This window comes from Puma concolor, chromosome E3 (genome assembly GCF_028749965.1).
Source record: "Puma concolor isolate L17-30 chromosome E3, mPumCon1.1.hap2, whole genome shotgun sequence".
Lineage (NCBI taxonomy): Eukaryota > Metazoa > Chordata > Mammalia > Carnivora > Felidae > Puma > Puma concolor.
The window spans coordinates 34,932,914-34,944,327 of NC_141682.1; the positions used below are offsets into that span (position 1 = coordinate 34,932,914).

The 11,414-nt window shown below is 47.3% G+C and overlaps 1 long non-coding RNA gene across 1 annotated transcript in view; it reads right to left on the reverse strand.

Moving 5' to 3' along the window:
* Window positions 1-11,082, reverse strand: part of LOC147573139 (uncharacterized) — a 173,613-nt gene extending 162,531 nt beyond the window's left edge. Inside the window, exon 1 of the long non-coding RNA XR_015245269.1 lies at window positions 10,965-11,082. This is a non-coding gene — a long non-coding RNA (uncharacterized LOC147573139). The remainder of the gene's footprint in view (window positions 1-10,964) is intronic.
* Window positions 11,083-11,414: the final 332 nt, after the last annotated feature.

The window sequence follows — 11,414 nt, forward strand, 5'->3', positions numbered from 1 at the left end:
AGATATCTACCCGTCACATCACAATAGTCGCAGACACTGTAAAATCTTATTTGTGCTCAGCACAACTCGGAAATATTGGCAGTTACTAGATCTGCCAATACATCTAGTCATTTAATGCAGCAGTCAGGAACTGTGTGTATTCATTCTATCACAAACTGGAGTTTGTTTTTGAGAGAGAGAGAGAGAGAGAGAACACACAAGCGAGCAAAGGGCAGAGAGAGAGAGAGAGTGCAGAGGCCAGAGCGGGGCTCGAGCTCACCCAGTGTGGGGCTCGAACTCACAAACCGGGAGATTATGACCTAAGCTGAAGTCGGAAGCTTAACCAACTGAGCCACCCAGGTGCCCCACAAATTGGCATTTTCAAATGTCTTGACAGCGATAACATTGGTTCCCCATGTAATTCTAATTCTTTTATTTTATTCATTTAAAATAAAACAGAAGAGACCTGTCTTCACCCAGCTTTCCTTCAGCCCGTGCCGCCTATAAGGTTACAACAGCTAGTGAATGGCCAAGTCGCCGTTCAGAGGGGTCTGCCAGGAACTCAGAACACAAGGCCCTTCGTGGGGCGGCTGGAGCCCTCTCAGTCTGCAGGCATACCCTATCTTGTTCATGCTCCACTTACCATCTCCCACCCTTCCTCCACACTATTCAGGCCAGTAAGAGGAGGAGGAGGAGGGGGGAGGGAGGAAGAAGAGGAGAAAAAAGCAACAAGAACCCCAATGGTAAGCCTCGCAATTGACCTAGTTCTTCCATATGACCTCGTCCACACCAACCCCACCTAGTAGGTACAGAGGACTGGAGAGGCCAAGGGTTTGGGCCAAAGCCACATAGCCAGAGAAGAGCAGGTCCGGGGCTCCACCTGCTCCCTCGTCTCTGACAACCACTGCATCCTCACCAACCCACTTGGGCTCTGTGCTTAGCAACCACCCTCCCAACACGTCATTACACACAAACTGTCTTATCTTTATCTTTATCCAAGGTGCTTTATACTGCGCAGTTTTCATTATTTCAAAACTAGACTGGGGCACCTGGGTGGCTCAGTCCATTAAGTGTCTGATTTCAGCTGAGGTCATGATCTCACAGGTCATGAGTTCAAGCCCCAAGTAGGGCTCTGTGCTGACAGCTCAGAGCCTGGAGCCTGCTTTGGATTCTGTGTCTCCCAATCTCTCCTCTCTCCTCTCTCTCAAAAATACACATTTAAAAAAAAAAAAAACAACTTAACTTTCTTTTAAAAAAAGCAAAAAGCTACACAGAAGTTTTATAGAGAACTCTTCATGTCATGAGGACCACCTCCATGGGACTTGGGCAGAAACCCCCTTTGCTGGTTCAGAGTCAATCAGTTAGGACAGGCTAGGTATGCTGCAGGAACAAATGACCCCAAAAGCTCAGTGACTTGACAGTAACAAATATTTGTCTCTCACTCAAGTCGCAGGTCCATCAGGGCCAGCCAGAGCTGTGGTCCGGGTCTTCTCCCTAGGACCTAGGCTGCTGGAGCAGCCATAATCTGGGGCTTGACTTTGGCAATGGGGGAAAAAGGAACACGGCTCCCAAATCTTCTTTTAGGACGCGACTCAGGTCACTTCAGCTCATGTTTCATTGGCCAAAGCAAGTCAAAAGCATGACACCATTGAGAGAGGGAAGCATTACTCTCCTCCAGGGAGAAGGAGCAAATATTCCAGTGAAAAATTCAACTAGTTTAGGGAGAAAGCCCATAAAAAGGCGCTCTCTTTTGACTACAATCTAAACGCCCACAGGTTTGACCTTTGATGCATCACATGTTTACAAGACTGACCCTGGCTTCTTCTAATCTGCAGGGAGCATAGTCCTAACAATTGTTAGGATGACAAATTGCCTTGTAAAATGCTTGAAATCGGGACGCCTGAGTGGCTCAGTAGGTTAAGCGTCCGACTTTGGCTCAGCTCATGATCACGGTTTGTGGGCTCGAGCCCCGCGTTGGGCTCTGTGCTGAACAGCTGAGAGCCTGCTTAGGATTCTGCCTTTCCCTCCCTCTTTGCCTCTCCCCCACTTGCAATCTGCCTCTCTCCCTCTCTCAAAAATAAATAAACATTAAAAAAATTATAAATAAAATAAAATTCCTGAAACGGTGCCACTTCTAAGAGAGTATATAGAGAAACCACGCTCCCCTGTTCCCTTCTCCCCACAATTCTGATGGTGTCTCCAAGACTCTGAGACTCCTTGGTCATAGTTTCTATGATGCCGACTGTGGCCAAGGACACACAGTGGGATTTCAACATGGACACAGCCACTTGCTCCACAAGCTGCACCTGCTCAACCAGTGCACGGAACCACAACTCGGCCTGCAAACACTCTCCTAAACCCTGTGAAGGGACTGCTCCGGGATAATCTTTGTCCCCTCTTAATTCAAATGCCACGTGGAGAAAGAATGCCAATGAGGCAAGATGGATTAGCAGAAGGGAGCTAAGAAGCTGTGTTGCCAAAATGGTTTCCTTCTTTCCTGTTGATTAATGAGAAGGTGGCCAGGCTCGCTTCTGTCTCGGACAGGTCATGGTGGAGAAATGTGAATGATGTCATCAGGTGATGGATTTTCTCATGCCTTCACTCAGTGAGCCGTGCCCGATCTATCAAGCCTGCTGCAAGGTGGAAGGAAGAACAAAGAGCGTGGCTGCAGGAACAACCCCCTGGTAACCAACTTGCTCAGATGACATGATGCCACAGGTTGGTGGGGAAGCATAAGGGTACAGTGCAAAAGCCAGAGGTGATTAAAGTAGGTGTGTATGTGCATTATCCTACACACAATGCTGTCTGTTTTGCTCATTTTCCCCACCAATTTATGATGGAAATTTGCACTGTGTAACTGGGTGTTTTTTAATGTTTATTTATTTTTGAGAGAGAGAGAGAGAGAGAGACACAGTGTGAGTGGGGAAGGGAGACATGGAATCTGAAGAAGCCTCCAAGCTCTGAGCTGTCAGCACAGAGCCCGATGTGGGGCTCAAACCCAGGAACTGGGAGGTCATGACCTGAGCTGAAGTTGGATGCTCAACCGACTAAGCCATCCAGGTGCCCCGTGATGGAAATTTTCAAATGCAACACTGATTCACTAACATTTTACTAAATTTGATGGACTCCTTATCTACCCTTCCATCCATTAATCTGTCCCATTCTTAGTTCATTTCAAAGTAGGTTGCAGACATCAGTACACTTCCTCCTAAATACTGGGCACGATTATTATTAAATAGAGTTCAATACTTGTTTCTAGAGTTTTGGTGTACAACTGACATACAGTGTAATGGACACATTCCAGGCACACGTTCACTAGGTTTTGGCAAAACCATGGATCAGCATAACCCAAATACGTATGAAGATATGGAATATCACGGCCACCCCGCAAGGGTCCTCTCTCCCTTCCCAGTCAATCCTAACCCTCATCACTGCTGAATTTTGCTAGTTCTAGAATTTCAAGAAAGTGGATATATTCCACATGCCCTTCCATGTGCCTGCCTTCTGCTCAGCACTTTGTTTCCAAGAATCATTCATGTTTTCTGCGTGTCTCCATAATTTGTTCCCATCGCTGAGTCATGTTTGATTGAATAAATGTTTGTTTAATGCACTATCTACAGGGAAACTTTTAGAATTAAGTATTAAGTTTTAAAGAGCATACATTGATTGTTTTTACAGTTCGCTGACATCTAAAAATTAACACCTTTCACATAAAAACTAGATTTCTGGTTCCTTGTAGGAATCAGAAGATTAGGTGACACTAGGCTTACGTTCCTCCATAGTAACAATGGTCTGGGCCGAGGGACAGGAGCCAATGTGAGGCGTGACATGTATGTGTTCTCTTGTTTGCCACAGTCCTCACTGCCCCCTATTGTCCCATCTGGGTAACCTCATTCATTTATGCCATCTGCCTGCCCTGATTTTCTGACTTCTGTTAATAGTGACCAAGTGCTCCAAAGTGATCCTGGAATGAATTAATGAAGGAAGGAAAGGTAAACAAAGTGTGGTTTCATTGGCCATATTGTGCCCGAGATCCTGCAATACACACAGGAGAAGATCCTATATTTGGAATCAGTTATACCCGGGTCCAAATCCCACCTCTATTTCGTATTCTTTTCGACACCCCCACCCCTGGCCTTCCCTCTTCTGTAATGTGCAGATAAAAATGCAAACCTGCCGGATGCAGGAGGAAATCAATGGAATAACATATTTAGCTTGCCTGGCACCACCGGATGGTAGTTTATAATCATCGATGTCATTATTATCATTAGCTGGTTCTCCACAAGAGAGGAGGTCAACCCATTTTTCATTCTGTCTTTCCAACAGCAGCAGTTTGGAACCTCTGAATTCTGAGAGAATATGGTTGCGCTAATGGAGGGGAGGGATTTCCTGATCCATACGCCTCCTTTCTAGCCAGCCACCACCTCAAGCATGAGTTTAGTCCCAGATAGAAGCCACTGCAAAAGCAGAATCCAGGCGAAAATACACAGAAACTTCCTTTCTCACATTGTGGAGGACTTGGGACAAAAAGACTGGAGAACTCCAAAGACGGAGGGTGGAGACAAAAAGACTGGAGAACTCCAAAGACAGAGGGTGGAGAATTTCAGATGAAAAAAATCCAGAAACAGGCCCAAAATATATGCATGATGTTGATACATAATAGTAGTTGCACTCACATCAGTGGGAGAAAGAAAGATTATTCCGTAAGTGGTTAACAACTGGGAAAGCATCTGGAAAGACAGAAAGGCAGACCCTCACTTTAGACCTTGCACCAAAAACAAATTCCAGAGGGAGCCAAGATTTAAACATCAGGTAATGGAACCATTAAAATACTAAAAGAAAACACGAAGGTTTTTTTATATGTAAAATCTTGAAGAGAACACATTAAGGACTACTAAAATTCAGAATCCATACATAAAAGAAAGGTACATCTGAACAAATAAACAAGCAATGTCTACCTTTAAAAACCACCAAGCGGGGCGCCTGGGTGGCGCAGTCGGTTAAGCGTCCGACTTCAGCCAGGTCACGATCTCGCGGTCCGTGAGTTCGAGCCCCGCGTCAGGCTCTGGGCTGATGGCTCAGAGCCTGGAGCCTGTTTCCGATTCTGTGTCTCCCTCTCTCTCTGCCCCTCCCCCGTTCATGCTCTGTCTCTCTCTGTCCCAAAAATAAATAAAAACGTTGAAAAAAAAAAACAAAACACCAAGCTTAAAAAGACACGACAAAACTGGGGAAAATATTCATGCAAACCAGAAGGTCATTTCCTAAATAGAAAGAAATCCTGTAAATCAATTCAAAAAAATGTCAACAGCTCAATAGGAAAATGGACCAAATGTCCTTCATTTAAAAACAAAATACAAATAGGGGAGCCTGGCTGGCTCAGTCAGTTGGGCGTCCGACTTCGGCTCAGGTCATGATCTCGCGGTTTGTGGGTTCGAGCCCTGTGTTGGGCTCTGTGCTGACAGCTCAGAGCCTGGAGCCTGCTTCAGATTCTGTGTCTCCCTCTCTCTCTGCCCCTCCTCGCATTGTGCTCTGTCTCTCTCTGTCTCTCAGAAATAAACGTTTAAAAAAATTGTTAGAAAAAATAAAATATGAATAGCTCTCAAACATCTGAAAATATGCTCATCCATAAGAATTACAAGATCTATGTAAATTAAAACTGTAATCACGAGTTGTGAACTTCTAATGGGCCAAAATCATAATGGCTGAAAACACAATGTCACTGAGGTTGTGGGGACAGAGATCCCCATCGCTGCTATTTCCCCCCAACATGAATGACGTTGTGTTTTCAGCCATTTTGACTCTGGCCCATTAGAAGTTCAAAACACGTGGTAATTGATAAGCCGCTATGAAGAGAAATTTGGCTTAAACTTTTCTTATTTGATAGACATATATATTGTGAAGTGATCACCAGAGAAAGGTTAGCCAACACATCCATCATCTAACTACACGTGTGTGTGTGTGTGTGTGTGTGTGTGTGTGTGTGTGTGTGAACATTCAGATCTTAGCAACTTTCAAGTACGTAATACGATACTGTTCTCTACAGTCACCATGCTGTGCACTGGATCCCCAAAACTTGTTCATCTTGTAACCTGCAGTTTGGACCATCATCTCCCCACTTCCCCCACCCCCTGGCAACCACCATTTTACTCTCTGTTTCTGTAATTTGGCTTTTTTTTTAGATTCCCCATATAAGTGGGATCATATAGTATTTATCTTCATCTGACTTATTTCACTTGACATAATACCCCCAAGATCCATCCCTGTTCTCACAAATGGCAGGAATCCCTTCTTTTTATGGCTGAATGATACTCCACTCTGTGTATCATTTTCTTTATCCACTCTTCCACTGATGGACACTCAGGTTGTCTCCATGTCTTAACTATTGCAAATAATGCTGCCATGAACATAGGGGTGCAGGTACCTCTCCAAGATAGTGATTTCATGCCTTTAAATTGCTGGATCATATGGTAGTTTTATTTTTAATTTTTTGAGGAACCTCCACACTGTTTTCCATGGTGGCTGCACCGATTTACATCCCTACTAACAGTGGCACAAACTTTTAAAATTAAAAAACGCATGTACTATGTGACCCAGAAATTCTGCTGGGGGAAAGTTATCCTACAATCACACTTGAACTTGTGTGAAATACAAAGGCTATTTGCAATATTGCTTACAATAGGGAAATAGTGAGGATAACCTAAAAACTATAAATAAATTCTTGGGAAGATAGATTATGAGACAACCTTAAAATGGAATGCTGCTTTTCTAACAGTATAGAACAGTCCCCAAGACGCATATTGTTAAAATTGACCAGGAGAGGGGAGGGGAGGGGAGATCGGGAACAGAATGGTGACTATAGTAAGCCACCATTGATGCAGGGGACAGTGGGAGAGGAACAGAGCATAAATATATGGGCTGTCTCTGGAAGGACAAACAAGGAGCCAGTATCGACAGCTGACTCTGAACAGGGAGGCTGCATTGCCAGGCCACGTACCCTTTTAAATTTTATGCCATGCACACGTATTACCTAATCTTTTTTTTTTTTTTTTTAACTTAAAACATAGTACAATTGCCATCTCTGGGCCATTTAAACAGGGATGGCTATTTTAGTGGACTATCATAAAAAATACTCAAGCATTGTTAGAACGGTCCAAATATATTCTCCTATAACCCGAGAATTCTAGGAATTTCCTGAAATACATCAGCACCGGCTAATTTCATTGCGTTCAAGAGGCGGAAAGAATTTCCATTAGATTTGTAGAAGCATTGCATGCTTTTGACCTCCAAGTCCCCAAATCTCCTGGCATAGAGCAGAAGGGGGTTTCTTTGGGTCACCCAGCCTCCTGCAATGGCCTTCAGAACGGACAGGACTTCGTTCCACACAGCACTTAATGACCACCCAACTCCCAGGGGCCATCACACACACAGGCATGGGGAACAGAATGTGGTTCTCAACATAAATGGAATTTGGAGCTATTTTCAAAGCTAGAACTCATTCAGACCGTAATGTGAAGGCATTTTTAGCTTCCAAATGGTAACTGACATTTGAAGGTTTATAATCTGCCAAGCTTCTACATGAATTCTCTCTTCTAATTTTCACCGTGATGATGTGAGAGGGGGTCCTCTCCTTATTTCCATTTACAGGTGAAGAAACTGGCAGGCTCAGAGGTGTTTGTCCAAGGTCACAATGCAAGACTCAAACTCAGGCAGTGTGACTCCAGCAAGCCTTCCCTCTGTCCACCCTACAAGGCTTTTAAAATCACAAAGCCTTGCCTCCCACCTGCCCGAGGCCACTATGTCAGGCAGCAAAGTGTCAAGTGATTACACAGTGGGCGGGACACGGAGGAAGGTCTCCCTCATGTGAAACAAACTGCCCACACTCCTGTGCTCCTAGCGCCACTTATGTCTCTAAGCAGCAAGGTCCGAGTCAGCCGTGAAACCCAAGTGGGAAAACATGGTGGTCAGGAGCTAAGATTCTACTACTTCCCAGCCATGGAACCTGGTTTGTTAGATTTCTCTGGAGAAACAGAACCAGTAAGACAGATAGAGGCAGGGAGGAGTTATTATAAGGAATTGGCTCATGCAATTAAGGAGGCTAAGAAGTCCCACGATCTGCAATCTCCAAGCTGGAGGCCCAGGGTAGTGACAAGCATAGCCCAGCCCCAACCTGAAGCCTGAGAAACCGGGCAGCTGACGGTACAAACCCCAGTCCATGTCCAAAGTCCTGAGAACCAGGCTTGCTGACATGTGAGGGCAGGAGAAGATGGCCCTCTGAGCTCCAGCAGAGACAGCAAGCCTACCCTTCCTCAGCCTTTTTGTTCTACGTGGGCCCTCAACAGATTGGGCGACACCTGCCCACAAAGGTGAAGGCCATCTTCTTTAGTCTACTGATTCCAACGCTCATCTCTTCCAGAAACACCCTCACAGACACACCCAGAAGTCCCGTTTTACCAGCTATTTAGGCATCCCTTAGCTCGTCAGGTCGATGCACAAAATTAACCACCGCTTGGAGCCAGTGACTTAGCCATCGGGTAATGAGGTGGTCTGACTAAAGGGCCTGGCATGCAGTAGATCATCAGTCCAGGTTAACCAATGGATCGCAGTATCAGGAACGTTACTGTTTTATTGTACGACGTTTCCATCTTGCACAACTCAACAGGGAGCTCCTGAACGGAGCTCTGATTCCTCTCAATCGCTCTCCCCTCCTCTCCATCACCAAGCACAATGCCTGGCACACAGTAGGTCCTCCGTGTAAATGTGTGAATGAAACTGCATCCACTTCAGCCTGAATATCTTTAAAGGGTTGACACTGTATGTGTGATCTGACATATTAACTCTGCCAAGGGTGAGTTGCTGCTGGGAGGGACACTGTCCTGTGACTGAAAGAGGCTGGATGCACGGGGCTGGGGGAGGGGTGGTTCCAGGCTCCAGCAACTCCTCTCCTCCTCCACAACCCCCACCCCAAAAGTTGCCTCTCCTACAAGCACGTGCCTCTAACACCTTTACAACGACAACAACTCCTAAGGCTTTTACTCCACAATTTGCAAAGATTTAAAATAGTACAAGAAAAAATAAATAAATAAAATAAAATAAAATAGTATGAGAGAGGGGGTATACTGACTCAAATTCGCACTAAACACAGAGGTGGCAGGAACCTCAGACGCTGATCAGTGATTCTGAACCTTGCCGCAGGTTAGGATCTTGGGGAGAACTTTTAAAAATGACCCATGGAATCAGAGTCTCTGGCATGGGGCTCGACATCAGTATTCTGAAAGCTCCCAGGTGACCCAGATGTGCAGCCAGGAAACGAGCACCACTAGGTTACCCAGTCACACCCTTCTAAGGGAGAATCCACCTATGTCAAATTAACCGTGAACCATTTTAACGTGAGCGATTCAGTGGCATTTAGTACGTCCACAATATCGTGCAGCCAACACCTCTGATTCTAAGAGACTTTGGGCACCTCAGAAGGAAAGCCCAGACCCGTTAGGCAGGCACCCCCAAATCCCTTTTGCCCAAGTTCCTGGAAATCACTAATCTACTTTCTGTCTGCATGGATTTAGCTGCTCCGGAAATTTCACTGAATCAGCATCACACAATCTGTGACCTTTCATGTCTGGGGTCCTCCCACAGCATCGTGTTCTCAAGGTTCACGCACATCACAGCACATGTCAGTACCAGGTTCCTTCATGGCTGAGTATTCGAAGTACAGACCTCCCACACTGTGTTTATCCAGTCGTCCGTCAGAGGACACCTGGGCGTCACCCAGTGACGGTGTTGCGTCACCTCCTTCTAAGGGAGGCCCGGGGAGCACAGGGAGCTTGCGGGACCCACACGGCTCTGGGAGGCAGACCGCGGCTTGGAGCCTCGTCTCTCGATTCACACTCAACGTCACTTCTGGCTCCGCTGCTCTCCTCCTCAGTGAGCCTGTCAGCCTCCTGAGCGTGTCAGCTTCCCAGCAAGTGTGTCAGCCCCTCCAGGAGTGCACTGCCCCCCCATGAGTGTGTCAGCTCCCTGGCGAGTGTGTCAACAACCTGGTAAGTGTGCCACCCCCCCGACAAGTGCACTGGTCCCCCGCTGAGCGTGCCAGCCCCTGGTGAGTTGAAAGGGGCACCTGAGGGCCGTCTGTGTGTGTGAGCAGCACTCCGTCTGCTGCTCAGCTCCCCCACGGGGAGGGATGGGAGAAAGGACAGAGGGTGGGGAGTGAGAAGCACACCCGGTCCCCACCCAGACAGAGGGTGGGGAGTGAGACAGGCCTCCCAGTCTCTCAGTTCCCTGCCCCAGGCCGGCCCACGGGACCCCCAGAATCTCAGGCTGGCACCCCCAGGAGCAAGAAAGACCAGACACTCAAAGCAACTAGTGCACTCAGGAGGTGAGCCCAGGAGCCCGAGGAAGGGTGTGGGAAAGAAAGACAGGGAAGGAAAGGAGCCAAGACAGGGCCCACGGATGCCCATGGTGCCCATCGCTGTGGGCACCTCTCTGGTAGCCAGCAGGTGGCTCTGCAAAACGGTACAGATGGTGCCCCTGAACTGCCCCATCTGAAGGGGTGTTCATCCTCCAGTCTCCCAGGAATCATTGCTCCTGGGGCTTCAACTCCATGATGCTGCGGGCTGCCCTACACGTGGGCTGAGAGAGAGCCCTCATGCAGAGAGCGACAGGTACCAAGGTGGGGACAGGCATAGTCAGTGACGAGGGCAAAGGGCAGACACGGATAAAACGCGTTCTCATCTCTATTTCCAAATCTGTAAAATGGGTCTGTGAGTGAGACAGCGTAAAAAGCGCAGCGGCAAGTCCACAGCAACGTTCAGTATTTGCTCTCCCCGACCTCACCCCCACTTACTGAACACACACTTATTGAGCACCTACTACGCACCAGGCATTTTACTGAGGGCTGTGGATAAGAGAGATGCTGCCTTGGTCCGCTTGGGCTGTGGTAACAAAACACCGCAGACTGGGGGCTGAAACAACAAATACTGATTTCTCACGGTTCTGGAGGCTGAAGTCCAAGGTCAAGGTGCCGGCACATCTGGTGTCTGGTGAGGGGCTGGCTCTTCCTGGTCTGCAGATGGCCATCTTCTCACCGTGTCCTCACACAGAGGGGGGAAAAGAAAGCGTTAGTTCTCCTCCCCACCAGGGGGCTCCACCCTCATGACCTAATCACCCCTCAAAGGCACACCTCCCCAAACTGTCACATTAGGGCTCATATGAGTTTTGGGGGGCCGGGGGGAAGAGACATTCAGTCCATAGCAGAGGTAATCCCTGTGTGTGGCACACTCACAATCTGGTGGTAGATGAATGAGACCGCCCCTCCTCCTGATGCAGAAGGACCAAAACGTGTCCGAAGCTCCAAGTCCATCAGTCGGGGGAAACGCAACCAGCCCCTGCTCTCCCTTGATTTCAAAACCATGGACCCATCCTGACCCAGATCCCTTGTC